Source organism: Phaenicophaeus curvirostris, chromosome 4 (genome assembly GCF_032191515.1).
Source record: "Phaenicophaeus curvirostris isolate KB17595 chromosome 4, BPBGC_Pcur_1.0, whole genome shotgun sequence".
Lineage (NCBI taxonomy): Eukaryota > Metazoa > Chordata > Aves > Cuculiformes > Cuculidae > Phaenicophaeus > Phaenicophaeus curvirostris.
In genome coordinates this window covers 74,631,070-74,648,947 of record NC_091395.1, presented here as the reverse complement: position 1 = coordinate 74,648,947, position 17,878 = coordinate 74,631,070, and the positions used below count along the sequence as shown (strand labels likewise).

The window sequence follows — 17,878 nt, the reverse complement described above, 5'->3', positions numbered from 1 at the left end:
AAGTCTCTTGTGTGCATCCATACCAAATGCAAATTAATTCGACTTAAGCCATCGCAGAATGAAAAAGAATCAAATTTAACTGCATTGGCTTACTACTTTTAGAAGGCAAAGGCACTCCATGAAGAAATCATAGAATCATAGAATAGTTTGGTTTGGAAGGGACCTTAAAATCATCCAGTTCCAACCCTCCTGCCATGGGCAGGGACACCTCCCACTGGATCAGGCTGCTCGAAGCCCCATCCAGCCTGGCCTTGGACATCTCCAGCCACCACTTCCCTGGGCAACCTGTGCCAGTGCCTCACCACTCTCATCGTGAAGAAATTCTTCCTTATGTCAAGCCTAAATCTGCCCCTCTCCAGTTTATACCTGTCCCCCTCGTCCTATCACTACAAGCCTTTGTGAACAAATGTCACACTCTAACTTGTAAGACACAATAATTTCTTCCTGTATCCAAACACTGCCTTACAGATTAGACCAAGGAAAGCAAATTTGGGCTAGGACTAACTTTGAGCGAACTTCGAACTTTGTTTGAAGATTGGCTGTTGGGTTAACTTATAATTCAGGTTCATTGCCATTTCGTGAATGAGACTGAAAACCTACAAAACTCGGTGGTACTTTGCAGTTGTAGTGATGGTTCTGTTGCCCGGTGTCATCATCTAATTTCTTTGGTAGAAATTTCTTTTTAAAAAGGACTTAATTAAAAAAAATTTAATAAACACAATCAGAGTAATATGAAATGGGTAAGACTTCACTGAGGGTCAGCATTCCAGACCAGTCTGCATGAACATTAAGAGGGAAAAATAGATGATTTTGGAGAGAAGTTGGGACTACAACTGAAAAAACAGGTTCAGGTTTGGGTATGTAGACCTGAAGCCTTTTATATGTAGGGATCTGAATCTGTAATTCTATCTTTAATTAATTAAAAACTAAAAAAGACACATTTTCTTGGTATTTTTGAAACCTGTTCATTATAGGAGAAAATAACTTATATTTTTAATAACTAACTGTTCAGAAATAGCCTAGTATACAAAACCCAATATTTTGTTTCTGTCTACACAAAAGAAACATTTTGACATTTTCAAGGTTGTATAACCTATTCCTATTTTTTCCTCTCTCTAAAACCTGAGGGGTTAGGCCTCTGTATAATTTACCGAATCAAATGTACCTTCACATAATCAGTGATGGATGGAAAGTACAGATGTTTTATCATCATTTAATAGTGAGAAAAATTCTCTCCAGAGTTTCTCCAGATCTCCTTATCTGTTATGTACTACCCTGTTTAAAACTATGACTGATTTTTGCTACACCAAATCCTTTCCATAGAGTGACTTTCTTTAACAGTATGTCATTGATTATTTTTTTCCTATGGCATTCTATTTTCAATTTATTCACGTCTGGTCTTCTGCTTTTATTTTTTTCATATCTGGCGGGGATGGCGGGTATGGTGAGTTATTTCAGGATGAGCCTATCATTCATTGGAAGGCAGTATCAGTAAACAAATTCTGTCTACTGCAGACTTAGTATTTATCCTGGCTCAGCTGAGCACAGGAAAGTGTTAAAGAGCTCTATTATGGCAACTGTTTGGCACAAAACAAGAAGTCCACAACTCAACTCAGATGACGCTGTAGTCACTGTGAGAGAGGGGCAGTAACAGCAGGCTGATTGAACACAAACGCCTGGGAGGGAAGCTTTGCCTTGCACCCTGTGACTTGTTTTTCTTGCTTGTGACATCTTGCAGATTTTTGTTTAAAATGTGCATAATTTTGTAGATACAGTACTTACAGACTTTAATCAGCAGTAAAGACAAAACAGTATCACTTTTGTTCTCCCGCTAAAGCTCTTTTCATGCCGTGTCACTAGCTGCTCAACAGGCACATTTATTCTGAATGCCCTGTACAGCCCATCCGGTCCATGAGAGCAAGAATGTTTCTTGTGCTTTTTAGGTACAACAAATATTTTCTACCCCATGGCTTAGGAGCCATGATTAATCAGGTAGTAACATCCCCCCTTGCTCATCCCACAGCTCTGCAGGACCCCCCCAAAATGTCAGAGTACAACTCCCCCACTATTCAATAATCCTCTCACTTTGCTGATGGTCCAGATTTAACTAAAAACTGTGAATGGTGGAGGAGAAGGTCCAGCTGACCCCTAACAAGACAGTTCTGAGAAAATCATGAAGGAGAATTTCTTTTCCTTTCAGGCCAGCAGGCATATAAGCAGACCAGAACTAACAAGTGCCAGATATGTATCTCGTACAGTTTGATCTCTTTTAGGTGAATGCTGTAACACTGCTTTCTCCCATCTGATGATTTGGACTTTTGTTTCTCATTAGTAAGAAATAAATACATAGAGGAAAAAAATCATGGGCTCTGAATCATGTTCATCAGTTCTGGTGTACCACCACCTGGATTAAGTTGAGAAGACTTAATTAAAACCACAAAATTTACATTTCTCATGAGAAATTAAGTGCGGAGCGCTTCCTTCTTTCTGTATTTGTGACTGACCCCTTTATTGCAGTCGACTTCCTGCAATACTGTATATTATCTAAACAAAACTGAATCAGTGGACTGAAATTGTACTGTGCTGTTTACAGAAAATTAGTCTTGTGCTGTCCTAGTAGTATGGGGAAGGGAAAGAATTTGATATTTACCTTTGCTGTTTGCCAACAGCCAGGTGGGCTGACAGCATATGTCTATTAGCAGGGTAGCTGGCATATTCAAAGCTTTATATAGTATAACCCATTTCTTGCAATGAAGGAGTCCAGATCCTGGAAACACTAAATCTGGGGATACTTTAATATTTTGAAGAGCATGTATAGAAAATATAGGACAGAAATCCACAGAAAGATACATGTTTTAATACTCTTCATGGAAAAAATTATTGCACTCTATGCATAAAGAACTGAATACTGGAGTTCTTTTAATGCGAGTTTTCCTAGAAAAGCTCTCATACCTTGTCTATATTAAGGTTATTTAATTATTAAATAATTTTGAGTAGTTTTTTATAAATACAGAAGATTCTATGACTGAAAACTTTTTCTTCCTTCTATTTAAATTTGCAATGCAGAATTATGTCCTGCATTCACATTAGTACAGTTTTGTTTTTATGGGAAGGGAAGTTTGCCCCTATAGGAGCATGAAGAATTTGACAAGAAAAGAGGTGATAAAGACTTTGGGTACCTTAGATATTTACTTGATTGTAAGACAAAGTTACTATAGAGAGATATTAGAATCATGGAATAGTTTGGGTTGGAAGGGACCATAAAGATCATCTGTTTCTAACCCCTCTGCCTTGGGCAGGGACACCTTCATTGCTTTAGTTCCTAAGAAGCTATAGGTACACATATCCTCCCCCAGAGAACTTCCTAAACACCTAAAATCATCCTATGCTGCACAAAGCATCTTGATTGCATCAGTGGGTCCCTGCAGCCCAAGGCTACCTGCAATTCAGAAATGTACCTTTGGGTCACGTGAGGAACCTGAACTGATGGGTATGTTCCAGCAAGGGATGGATAGGACAAAAAGTAGCAACCCATCAGCTGTTTTGCCCCCAGGAAAAGGGCAGAGTCACAGAGCCAAGCCAACCTGCTGTTTAAGAGCCTGAGAAGATCTGGGTTGGAGGGCAGTCTAAGGGATTTCTGACCTACAGGTCGCACTTTAAGGAAAGGGAGCAAAGCTGCAGCTGCTGTTGTAACCATTACAACTGCCTGGCCTGCTGCAGTTGAACCTGGGCATACAGAAATGCACAATTTGGGGACTTTTGCAGACCAAAAAAGAAAAAAAAAAAAAAAAAAAAAGCAGGAACCTAGTTTGTTAGTTTTGTAGCATTTGGTAAACCCTTTCTGTTCACAAAGGAGACTGCAGGAGGTGAGGGATGGGGAGCAGTCCCCAGTCCTGCTGTTTGGCATGGGAAGTAAGAACTTAGGAATGTATTTATTGCATGAATCTGTAGCCTGCTGGTCTGTAATCCACTTCCCTTCAGGGCTGGAAAGACTGTACTTCTTATTTCCATTTTACTGACACTAAAATTGTTCTAAGATGAAATTTAAAGACAGAGGAGGCTCAGGAGGCACATATGAGCCAGCACACGGGAGGTCTGCATAGCAGCCAGAATCAGCACCTCCTCTCCTGTGCTGCATTCCCACGTCTAAGCACTCAGTTACTATTGCACTGCTTCAGAATAAAGGTGTCAGTTTTACTTTAGCTCACATTTTGGTTCCAAATAGCCAGCATCTTATTTTTAATTTCCTCTGTCCTATCATGACATAATTTTCCAAGTGTATATAATTATGGTCATTTACTTCAGTAATTTGGATTGACTCATTAAATTACTTCCTTTTCCTCTTCACAGATGAACCGTATTTAATGTTGTATCACAAACTATACACCTACCAGAACTGTGCTGAATTTTCTTGAAGGGCAGTTTATTTCTGTCCTATCACATTTATCTAAGCATCTAAGTCGCATTTTGGAGATGCCCAATGTTCTTTCAATTACTATTCTCATCACTTTTTGAGTTTCATTATAATCTATAATGATACAGTTTTCAGAGAGAATCTGGAGACAGAACAGAGAAAGATTAGGCAATTTTTCAAGAGATATCTGCTGTCACCTTATAAAGAAAAAGAAAGATTGTTATAAAATAAAAGTCCTCAGCATATTAGAATGTGTTGGAATACTTGAATTTTTGCTTAATAAGAAAAAAAAATTCTTCCTGAACCATACTGTTTGGAAATAACATTACAAAAAACTCCAGGAGGGAGAGGCAAGATGCATAATATAATAATTTGAAAGCTTATTTGCCCAATATCTTACTTTTACAGTTTCAACTTATATTAGACATCCACACAGCCATAATTCATGAAACTACCTTGTAATTTACATCTTTATAACTCCCTGCAACTAATAAAAGGTACAACTATTAAAGTCTTAACTGAACAAATGGAGGGTCTTGTGATAACAACCTTTGCTCACTCCTTCCCTTTTCAGTACTTTTGTTAGCATTAGGTGCTTCATTATGTCAAATGCAGATCGTGTTGCTCCTTTGTTCTTACATAATCTCCTGTTATGGGCATCACCTGACAGCCTCCCTCCTATCATCAGAAGCTCCCTGTTGTTCTCGTAATGGGAAAGAAGGAGTTTCATCTGGAGGCAGACCGAGCAGCCAGTATCCATCATCATTGTGCTTCTGCAGGACTGAAGACAGAAAGAATTCATGATAATTTGTCATTAATATATACCAGACCATATCCTGAGGCTGTTGCTCCAAGGTTCAGCATATCAAGGTCAAAGGAGGCCCTAAGACATAGAGAATTTGGACCTTTCATTGTGTTAGCTCCTCCTATACAGTGGGATCTTTTCTGAAAGAGGGGATCCATGTTGTTAATGAAAGCTGCATAAGACCTGACCCACTTTGGGGAAAGGGATGTTATTACACACCGCCCAAAAGGCACTTAAGATATTTTTGGCCTCTCAATAAATAATGAAAATACATATTCAATACTTTAACGCAGACTACTTCTTAATATTCCAAATGGGTCAAGGCACCACATCTACATTTATTTCTAAATAATGCTCATGTTTTCTGATTGTTTGCATGCCTTATTCTTAAATCTTCAGTATTATTTTTAAATGCTTATAGAATCAAATAAAACAGATTCAAACTACTCTGAAAACTTTTAACTGTTAGATAAGTTGAGAAAGTATCAGTAACTTACAGCTACGGTACCTCTCCTAGGATGGTTTGTATTGACCATATACTTCTGGAAAATCTGGATACTATAAGCTTTAACCTATTTTTTTTCTCCTTTCCACATTGTCCTGAGCATCTTTGTTTTGTAATTTTTGTTATTATAGTATATTTTTATGATTGTTCTCCCTCAAACATGTTCATAACAAGTAAACAATTACAGATATTTTTAGTCCTCATGTCCTTCTCACAATTACATAATTTTACACCTGCAGACTCTTTAAACAAGTTGTGTTATATACACTGACTCTCAGTTTTACAGTTTCTCCATGTCTAGAACCTGAGTAAAAGCATGGAATCATTGAATGGTTTGGGTTGGAAGGGACCATTAAAGGTCATCAAGTTCCAACCCCCTTGTGATGGGCAGGGACACCTCCCACTGGATCAAGCTGCCCAAAGCCCTCTCCAACCTGGCCTTGAACATCTCCAGGGATGGGGCAGCCACAGCTTCCCTGGGCAACCTGTTCCAGTGTCTCACCACTCTCATAGTGAAGAAATTCCTCCTCATGTCTAGCCTAAATCTGCCCCTCTCCAGTTTATACCCATTGCCCCTCGGCCCATCACTACAAGCTTTTGTAAAAATTTCCTCCTCCACTTTCTTGCAGCCCCCTTCAGGTACTGGAATCATGCTCCCTTCCAATAAAAATCATCTTATATATTCGGGTTTTCTGTGCACAGTACAAAATAGTGTAATAGGTGACACACCTGAGTGCGTGTGCCAGGTATGTTGGCCTCAAGCCAAAAGTCCTTTAGAAGACTCAAAGCCCCCACATAAAGCACTTGTTTTCTCATCGGCTTTATACAATTTACCAGCTTTGCAGGAGTACTTTCCTTTTAAATCCAACTACCCAAGCTCTCCCAATTTATATGCATTTATAGCCTGCTAACAGGACAAGAAACTCGAAGCATTAAAACAAATGCATAAAGTAAATGGATCTTGCCCCTTGCAACTGCAAAAGTCCTATTAATGTCAGTGTATGTGCGGGGATGAAGGAGTGAAGTCAGCGAGAGTATGAATATAAAAAAAAAATAAAAAGTCAGGAGTTTCACTTACATTTCCTGGTAAGAATAATTTTCCATAGCACTACATAACATCTCATATACAGTTATGTGGTCCATCTTTCTCCACCATTCCTGACCTCATTGCTCTCTACAACTACCTGAAAGGGAGTTGTGGAGAGGAGGGTGCTGGCCTCTTCTCCCAAGTGACAGGGGACAGGACAAGAGGAAAAGGCCTCAAACTCCATCAGGGGAGGTTCAGGCTGGACATTAGGAAAAAAAAATTCATGGAAAGGGTCATTGAGCACTGGAACAGGCTGCCCAAGGAGGGGGTTGAGTCACCTTCCCTGGAGGGGTTTAAGGGACGGGTGGATGAGGTGCTGAGGGACATGGTTTAGTGGTCGATGGGAATGGTTGGACTTGATGATCCGGTGGGTCTTTTCCAACCTGGTGATTCTAATATTCTATCTCTTGAGACAACGCTGCAGTTTGGTGGAAAAAAAAATGAAGAGAAAATTTTGTATTCTAACACTTCATGCACAATACCTTTCAACATGTGCAGGCAACACCGGCTCCTGCAGTTCCTCAGCTCATCGCTCTTTCATCAGTTCTTTTCTACCTGCTTTTTGGAATATTATACTTTCTGCCTGCCTACCCTTTCTTTTGCAAGATACTCTTTAGTTATCTTCTTCTTTGCTTTGGGATGTTCCCTTTTCCTTCTTTCTTAGCAACTTCAGAGCAGCAGAAATAAGCTGCCATTAATCAAATAATTTCTAATTTCCTGACAGAGCTCAAGCATATATTGCTACCATGCTAGAGTTCTCAGATCACATTTTGAGAGACTGAGGCATAAAGCGACACAGATGTCAGCCACTGTTGGACAATTCACTCAGCTGATAATCCAAAACCCCTCTTTGCTTTAAAAGTCATGATTAACTCAAGTACAGGGCATGTTTGGTTTAATTTCCAGGAGGTATACCTACAAATTTTATTTAAAGAAATATCTTTTAACAATAATTTATCAACTTTGTTGTCCCACACTAGCAAACGCTGTTTCACAGCTCCTTCTCCAAACTATGGTTCTTGTATTCTGATGTAAAAGAAGTCTAAAACTGGAAAAAGTGCAGTCCTTTCTATACCTCTGAACTTGAGGACTCAGCTCCCAGTGTGGTAAATACTATCCCCCATAAAAACTTTGAGTCGACTTGATCCTGTTGTAAATGCACCAACACTGCTGGCCAACACTTACAGTGCTTTTCCAGCACTGACAGTAAATGAGATCCTTATGTAAGATTTCATCAACGTGGTCTGTAAGATAAATCTGTGCTATTTGTATCTCTTTCCCTTTGGGAGTTCACCTGTTTCTTATTTACAAAGGACTAGATACAAATCCTTGTATCCACTTAGATTTCACTGGCCATTGTGCTACTGGAACAAAACCCAGAACTGTTAACATTTTCTGACGATGGCTTGTATCTGTACCACTAACTTCCACTCCAGAAACCACTAGAAACAGTTTAGCCAAAGTGTCATTTATTTTTCAGCCATTGTCATACAGAGCAGTAAACAAAGTCAATTGTGCTAACAATACTGTATCTAATGACATTATTCATCTATAAGACTAAACTGATGTTCTTGTGGGTTTATGATTATGCACATACAAGTTACAGCACTTGAAATTAGCCTCCATCTTGACTTTGATGAATATTGAAAATTAGGGCATTAAATAAAATGCCTGGAAAGTTTTCTCAAGAGGAAAAAATTTTGTTTTGACAGAAATGGCTTCATCTTGACATATTTATAATACAAAACAAAGCTAAAATAGAAATATTTGTAGGAACTGTCATAGCAACCTACTTTGGTTAATTTGCCAAAATTCTGCTATAGAAATTACTCCATTTTTACAAAGTATTGTATGTAATTTGCATGAAGAAATCATGAAGTGGAGTGGATTCTAGTACCCTGTCAGAGACATTTCCAAAGGATAATGTAGTTCTTTTCATTGCAAGTGCTATGATCATTATAGTTTGCTAGACACCCCTTCAGAATTTCGGAGCAGGTTCATTAATTCAATGAAAAAGCATTCTGTTTTCTTTATTTCTTTTTCTTAAGGGATGGTTCATTCAGCTGTCATGCAAACACAAAGAATGCTTTGAAAATGTAAATATTCCTTCAGTGTCATCCCCATTTGAGGTGTGCTTTATGTAAGGCCTTATGACCTCTTGACCCGATTGATCATGAGGTGCAACCATTTTCTGAAGTAATAAGCTGCATAATTCAATTTGAATGTGCATAGCACTTCTTACACTGAAATAAAGATTTTTATCTAAACGTGGCACACTCATTTTATGTGGAGCATTCTTCTTACACTGCTCTCGCAATGAACAGGTCCATGTGGATTTTCAGCATTTCATCTTCTTTCTGCTGGAAACAACATTCATCACTGAACTGGAAGAGGGTGAGTTGGCTGCTACAAAACTGCTTTATTAGCCTGGATAATTATTCATACTGGTCATGACAAACAGACAAACAGAGAAAGGAATTCTTTATATCATTCTTTAGCTGTCACTGAAAACTGAAGAAAGGGCAAAGGAGTGTGAAATACTGCAGGCGTATTGCTCATGATTTATTAATTTGTTCATAATAAAAAAATCTGAATTTTATGTTGCTATATTGCTACTGTAGATGATAAAAGATTTCCTAGTTGAAGTACATGATCTTTAGCAGAAATAAAAGGTTTGACCTTTCTAAAAAAAGTTAATTAACAAGACAGACTCTGAAATTAGGTCAAAACATCCATTAAGATGCAAGAAGATTTCAGCTTGCAAAAAAATAGTCACGACCAATAGTAGCTCATGTCATTAGCTTTCCTTTTTTATATTTTTCATTATTTTTCTCCTCTTTTTACTTACAGCTGCTGCCCTTTAGAAAAATCAACTTTCTGTTGTTTTCATGATTCATCATGGCCTGAAGGAAAAGACCAGAAACATCCAAAGTCTTTTAATTTGTGACGCAGACTACTAACAACCTCATCAACTTTCTTTAGGTCATGTTTTAGTTAAAAGTCTTTTGTGCATTTTCACAGATGTTAATGGAAAGATGCATCTTCTTGCACTTCTGTCAACAGAAATAAAAAAGAAATTAGAAATTTTACATTCTTCAAGACGTTTGAGATAACTTCTGCAAACATTACTGTGTCTAAACCAAATCTTGATTCTTTCTTATCACTGCTTTTTGCCCACAAGATAGAAAATACATTTAAGTGATTGCATTTCTTCTGATAAAAAATGTTGAGCAAGTAATATATCACAACTATCTGTTTTAAACTTTAATTAAGCATGGAAAATCTTTGACGTAGTGCAAACCAGAAATTATAAGCAAAAAGAAAGGCTAATGAAAAGAAAAACAAGTTTCTTTACCTTGTAGACCAAAGTTCTACATCTAGTCACCTCTAGCTTAGCAGGATGCAATGTCAGATATGGATATTCCCTGTCGTGTTTTGCCTACTAAAAGTCTCATAAAGACAACAGGAGTTGGTATAGTAAAGCTTAAGAAAGTGTCGAAGTTTAGCCCAACACTCTTAAATGATATTGCAGAGCAGGAATTCAGTGCGTGAGTCCAGCAATTTTCACATGGATGAGCAAGTACTTGACAGCTTTCCATCCCACCTCACACGTACAGAAAGCACAACACGATGCAATAATTGAAAAAGCAGAAGGCTGAGGACAGTAATTTCCCTGAAGTGAGGTAAAGGCATTGGCTGTTTTCTTCAACAGAGGAATATTTGATAAACTGCACTTGGAGCCATGACAGCACAGAAAACCTTTCTGTCTCTCACTCTGAAGATTCTGAAGAGATCACTCTTCTCATGTGACTGTTATTAATATCCAGATATTAATCATTCTCCCTAGGACTTTCTTGGGTTGGAAAAAGAAAGGCACAGAACAGTTCCAGAAGACAACTTCAACTAGTTCTGCAAAGGCATGAGCCAAAAATACATACTGCGGTCTTTAATCTGTGCACCTTCTGCCTAATCCCTCTGCCACCTCCTGTCTCTTCTCTCACAGACTCAGCCCACCTCCCTTCTTCGGTCTCTCTCTCACTGGTCTTGTTCTCCCTTCCCAAACCAGGTTACCTGACCATACACATTCTGTGTACATATGAACTACATTGTCTTACAGTTTGTAACATAATTGTTTAGCTCTGACAATTTCACTAACTGAAATCCCTAGCAAGAAAAAAACCTATGTTCTAGCATTGCGTAGGCTTCACAGTCATGGATAGATTTCCTGTTGTTTTGATGCAGTGTGCAAACATAAGAAAAGAGAGCTTTCTTCCCGAGGAGGCAACAACATCAGCAGCACAAGACATGAGGTGTTTACAAACAACAGATGGGAAACAGCTAGACGGTGGTGGTCAACATGGAAAGCAGTGCTCGCCGCTTAAGAGCTGCTTATCTGATCAAGGTTTTTGTAGGAGGGAAGAGCTTTTAGAAAAGATATAACAATTTTTTTTTTTGATATATGTGCACTTAAGACAATGTAGATATAGAGAAACTGAGGCAACTTTAAAAAGGCAAGTCAGTCATTCATTTTCCCAAGTCTCATCTTTTCCTTAGCTGCTGCCAGATAAAACACAATTCATTTTATAAATGTGAAAGAGACATTTTATAGCATTTGAATTGAATAATCCAAAGTTTATAGCACATCCGATGAATGTATGCTAGATTTTTAAACCCTTCTGTCCCCACAACCCCCCTTCAAAATATGGAGGTGCAATATATCTACCGCATGTTGCCCTTCTTGCAACTAAAGGATGAGAGGAGACTGCAAAAAATGCTACCCTGCCCTGCTAATAGGTGGCACCAACTGAATTTCATAGAATCATAGAATCATAGAATAACCAGGTTGGAAGAGACCCACCGGATCATCGAGTCCAACCATTCCTATCAAACAAAATTGTTTCAAATTTGTTTTCAAAATTGTTTCAAAATTGTTTCAAAAAACAAAACAAAATGTTTCAAAACAAAATGTAATGAAAATTTAAAGTCTATTCCTGCGCTTTTGTGAAGTAACCTTTTACGGAAAAGGCTTTACAACAGTGTGCTATGGTGGTCATTAATCTAGACAACATCAGCTTGACAATAGCAAAAAGTAGGTGTCCTTTTAGCCTTTCTTTTGAATTTTTAAAGTCAGCTTTCTGAAAGAAGTGAAGGTAGTTGCCCCATCCTCTCCAGCATAATAAAGTGGATAGACATACCCCTTGAACTCTTTTCAAAACAAACTGCATCTGCTGCTTGCCTTCTAGGTACTTCAGCGCTACAAGTCAGGGTAATTCCCTGGTTGCTGTGACTGGAAGATTTCTTTCAGCCAGAGAAAACAGTCAGAAGAGATGGCAGAGGGCATGGCAGGCAGGAGACTCTTTGTGTCAGAACCCACCTTGCCGATGACTCTACATAAAACATCCAATTTAAATGACCTGCAGGCTGTGAAGGCTTTGCTGTTGCTTACTGCACTGCTGATGCTAATATCTAGCACAGAAATGTCTCACTGCAGAGAAGCAAGGAATATTAGCAACCCAGTACTCGAGCAAACATTGCACACTTAAACCAAAACACAGGTCTCTAAAAATAGCTATCCAAAAGGAACCCAAATGTCCTCTGGGACGATGACTGATTTAAACAATCCCTATATATTTATGTGCAGTCAGACAAACAAGTCCAAAAGGTAATGTTTATTAACACATGGTACTTCAATATCTTTCAGATCTACTGATGATCTCCCTTCAGTACAGGCAGGCAATAATCTGCTTTCAAGAAACAAACTATTAGTTGGTCTGCCTTTAAAAATAACTGAGCCTAAAAGAAGCTTAAAGCATTTTAAGTTCCACCTGCAGCTTTCAAAATCTGCTGGAGTTGCCTAAGAGATACTGATCCTCCTCAATCTCTCTCACTTAGATACTAGTCAACTGATCCTATCCATCAGAAATCCCATCAGAAATTTGAGAGCTTTCCTGCTCTCAAAATTCTTTTTCAATAAAGCACAAATGTTGTCCAAATAGGAACAGGGGTTCAGGATTAGGTAGTAAAAGAAAGTCCATGTAGACACAAAAAGATTTTGAGATAATAACAGAGCAAATGAGGACTCAAAAACCTTCATGTTCCTGAAGCAAACAGTCAAGATCATTTTTAACAATAATCTCTTTTCACGTAGAAGGAAGTTTTACAAGAGAAAAGATGAGAAAAAGGTGTGGAGGGTATTCTTGTGCGTCCAGGCACAATGTTGATACTTTATGTTGGAGTAAGGGGGGTAATTCCTGCTGTGGTATTTTCATAAGAGCTAGATGTGAAGATAAAAACATAGTTTGTAATACTTCATGAAGTGGACTAACTCATTTTAGGACTGCAAGCATGTCAACTATCAGGTCTTACTGAAGAAGCTGATATTGTACAGTATTTAGTTGGTAGGAAAATAGAAGAAAATAGAGAAAAAGAGCTTAACGACATGACGTATCTATTATGGCAAAAGCTAAATGTCCCAAAGGTAAGACAAATGTGGGGAAAAATAAGGTTAATTAAATTTAAATTTTAAAACACCTTGATGTCTTTCACTTATTATTCCAAGGATGATGCAGCTTTGAGTTCTTCCAAAGCTGCAAAGAGAATTGCACTTACAGATCCCAAATTTCTCTCTGCCATGTGGTCCCCACAACATAAATACTGAAAATTGTCCACAGGGCTCATAAGACACTCCAGTTTCTCCTGAACATCTACCCTCCGGTTGATCACAATGCCGTTACAGATTCAGGTCCTGCATCAATGCCTTTCAACAAAGACCCTGTTAATTTCCCAATAGCCTTTTATATAGATGAGGACTATGTGAGGTGACTGGGCCCATTCAGAGGGTTCATCTGAGTACGTGGGATGCTGTTTCAAGAACCCCAACTCATCCAGGACCTTTTTCCCATGTGTATTTTGGTGCTTGAGTGTGCATTCTGTCCTAAATTCTGCACATCTTTCTACTTCAATCAGCTGCTCCCAGCAAACCCTACATTGAATGCAACTGCTATTTGAGTAGTTACTCCACTGAGTAGAATCATAGACTAGTTTGGGTTGGAAGGGACCTAAAAGATCATCTAGTTCTACCCCCACTGCCATGGGCAGGAACACCTCCCACTAGATCAGGCTGCCCAAGTCCCCATCCAAACTGGCCTGGAACACATCCAGAGATGGAACATCCACAACTTCCCTGGGCAACCTGTGCCAGTGCCTCACCACTCTCATGGTGAAGAAATTCTTCCTTATATCAAACCTACATCTGCCCCTCTCCAATTTATACCTGTTCCCCCTCATCCTATCACCACAAGCCTTTATGAACAGTCCCTCTCCAGCTTTCCTGTGGGCCCCTTTCAAGTACTGGAAGATCACTAGAAGATCTCTTCAAAGCCTTACTGACACTGTGTGGCATAAATAAACACAAAAATTTTAAGTATTGGTAAAGATTAAATGGCCCACATGGACCAGTCTCACTGATAAATGTGAGCTGTAACCTGTTGGTATTTTTCTGTAGCTGCTATTCTACTCATGACTATTTTCCATGTACATTCTTAGTATTTGGGTTCTATACTGCGATGGACAGTTCCATGGCTGGCACAGAACTAAAAAAACAACCTGTATTGAGTTACAAAAAGCACCTACATGTTTCACTTAAGCAGAAGAGATTTTGTGTCTGTCTTGCTAATCAAAATGCCCAACATTTCTGATGCTTTGGTGATGTTTCTTTTCTATACATAGCTGAGTGCTGGTAGTGGAAGATCCCATGGCAGTTGCATTTCTTAAGACCTGTCAGGTGGCATCCCTTGATTGCTAAGAGTTACAGTCATTTACAGAGCAGCTCAGTAGCTCATCTCAGTGTTCAGTAAACAGTGGTGACAAAATCAGTTTTCTTCCTTTTCTTTGAGACAGTTATCAGTGATAAAAAAATAAGGGTAGTTCCAAAATTTGGTTAATAAATAAAAGGAAAGACAGAAATGTTGAAACAGTGGACAGAGCTCACTTTCACGTTCATGAAAAAATAAGTTCATATGGCTTTTCCAGATTTTCAGGTTCCTTTATCACATTCCAGCAACAGTCCAGCAATCCATGTCTTCAGTCTTTGATAAAAGTAATCTAGGCAAGACAAGCAATCATCTGATTTGTTTCTTAAATTGACTCACTTTAAACAGAAACATGCGCAGACAGACGAACAAGTCCTTTAGTGTGAAGTTGCACGAGATATTTTGCAGCTTAGTTGCTGGTGAAGGGAAGAAGTTGTATCATCTTTCATAATTATGCTTATTAACTAGTTGTGGTCCTTGCATGTACACTATAGCTCATGGTTATGTTGATCAAATTCCTGGAGAAACATTTAGCTGATATTAATTACCGATGTAATACTCTGTGACAAAAGTGTAGGTAATTTACTATGTCCTGTTTGGGAACCTTGCTTGTTTCTATTAATATCACTGTAGACTGGTCAGTTACAACAAAGTAAAGCATTATCCTTACCTAGAGAACTAGCAATCCAAGAGATGTGGCAAACAGAAGTGAAGGCAAGAAACAGGTCTGTAGGTAAAAGTTTTCTAACACCACATGGCTCCATTCAGTGGGATGGGAAAGGTAATAACAGTAGCTAGAAAAGTAAAAAACCTGAAAGCCTATTAAAGACACAAACTAAATGTTGACTTTGCCTTACAGCACTAATTTACACGCCACCATCAAGGGGAGGTCAGCCTAGCACGATTTCTGTTTACACACAGAGAATAGGTCATGTTCAGTCTAAAAGATACTGTGAGGTTAAAATAATCCAAAATATATCTGTGTACTACTGTCTGTGACTACTTATATCTGTTATATGGCTGTACCAAGTACGTGCCACGATGAATGTGATCACATTTAAGTAATTCTTGCCTAAGAAACTGTTTTCCTTGCTTCAAACTCTCCCCAGGATTGTGGTGTTGTGTCTTGATAAAGGGAAGTAAGGCTTCAATTCAGCTTCCTTCCTTATTTATTCGTTGTAAAAATTAAGGTAGATCCTGACAATATTTTTCTCAGGCTGTGGAAGAGAGACGAAAGAGACTGGCAACTACTGACTCTAACTGAGGCCCAACAGACACCTGCACGACTGACATCATTCCCTTACAGCCCAAGGCAAGGAAACCACTTTGGCAAGTCCCCTCCAAACCTAAAACAGGCAAGAAAAGAATCATAGAACCATAGAATAACCATGTTGAAAGGGACCCACTGGATCATTGAGTCCAACCATTTCCATCAAACACTAAACCATGCCCCTTAGCACCTCGTCCACCCGTGCCTTAAACACCTCCAGGGAAGGTGACTCAACCACCTCCCTGGGCAGCCTCTGCCAGGGACCAATGACCCTTTCTGTGAAGAATTTTTTCCTAATGTCCAGCCTAAATCTCCCCTGGTGGAGCTTGAGGCCATTCCCTCTCGTCCTGCCCCCTGTCACTTGGGAGAAGAACCCAGCTCCCTCCTCTCCACAACCTCCTTTCAGGTAGTTGTAGAGAGCAACAAGGTCTCCCCTCAGCCTCCTCTTCTCCAGGCTAAATGACCCCAGGTCTCTCAGCCGCTCCTCATAAGACTTGTTCTCCCCCTCCTTGTCGCCCGTGAGTTTACGCAGAAGCTGGGGAAGCAGATGGATGGCAGAAGTAGAGCAAAGAACAGCAAGTCAGTGGGATTCGCACCGACTGAAATCAGCGAAAAACTGGCAAAAATTGAAGTCCCTTCAATGACACCTACTCCACAGGGATCCTCTGCCACTGGGGCTTACGGGACTCCAGGATCAGCGATTTCGGAGCAGGATGGTGGCAGCACGTGATGGAAACAGGATGGAAACAGCAGGTGAAGATGCTGCAGCAAAGCGAGAAAAACCTCCAGCTTGGTAAGATCAGCGATGCAAGCGACGCAACAGAGAAAAGAAGAGCACAAAGCTTTGCAGAGAGGGACAAAACCTGACATTTGGCGCAGATAAAGTAGGGCTGGACAACACCCAAGCAACACCGAAGCCGCAAAGATAAGTTTTTGTAGCATAAAAGAACACAAGAAGCAAAGTTCTTGCAATCCACCTCGCGGTGTGCAGATCACTCCTCCGTGCGGCACCTGAAACAGCCCAAGGCATCATCGGGGGGATAAATCCACACAATTCCCCCTCCCAGCTCGCTGTCCCGGTCACAGCTTCCAGCGCCGTCCCCGGGGACCGGGATGCTCGGAGAAGTCCCGCACGGGACGGACGCGGATCGCTCCTCGGCCGGATCGCGGTGCCGGGACGAGCCTCCACGCCTCCTCCGGCTCCATCGCACCCCCAGCCCCGCTCCCATCCCCACAACCCCCCTGCCCCGCTCCCACCGCACCCCCATCGCAGCCCCCGCAGCTCCCAGCCCCGCCCCTCTCCCCAGGCCCTTGTCCCATCATGTCCCCTGCCCCAATCCCGCGGCACCCCCAGCCCCTCTCCAGTCCCATCGCACCCCCAATCCCTCTCCCATCGCACACCAACCCCTCTCCTCTCCCCGCTCCAATCGCCCCCCCTGCTCCTCTTCTCTCCCACCGCACCCCAGCCCCTCTCCTCTCCCCACTCCCTTGTCCCATCACACGCTCAACCCCTTTCCCCTCACATCCCCATCCCCTCTACTCTCCTCGCTCCCATCACACCCTCAGCCCCTCTCTATTCCCCTCTTCCACCCCCAGCCCCTCTCCCCTCCTCTCCCCGCTCCCATCGCACCCCCCCAGCCCCTCTCCCCTCCTCTCCCCGCTCCCATCTCCCCCCAGCCCCTCTCCATCCCCCACTCCCCTCCAGCCTCTCCCCTCCCCTCCACCGCACCCCAGCCCCTCTTCTCTCCCACTGCACCCCCAGCCCCTCTTCCACTGCACCCCCAGCCCCTCTTCTCTCCCATCACACCCTCAGCCCCTCTCCCCTCCTCTCCCCGCTCCCATCGCACCCCCCCAGCCCCTCTTCCCCCCAGTCTCTCTCCTCTCCCACCGCACCCCCAGCCCCTCTTCTCTCCCACCGCACCCCCAGCCCCTCTCCCACCGCACCCCCAGCCCCTCTTCTCTTCCACTGCAGCCCCAGCCCCTCTT

The 17,878-nt window shown here is 41.0% G+C and overlaps 1 long non-coding RNA gene across 1 annotated transcript; it reads right to left on the bottom strand.

Annotated features, from left to right (window-relative positions):
- Nucleotides 1-8,279: 8,279 nt before the first annotated feature.
- LOC138720454 (uncharacterized) lies at nucleotides 8,280-16,616 on the bottom strand. Its single transcript, XR_011337404.1, has 3 exons — nucleotides 16,544-16,616; nucleotides 12,186-12,296; nucleotides 8,280-9,864 (listed from the first exon to the last, which is right to left on the bottom strand). It is a non-coding gene; the product is annotated as an uncharacterized lncRNA (long non-coding RNA).
- Nucleotides 16,617-17,878: the final 1,262 nt, after the last annotated feature.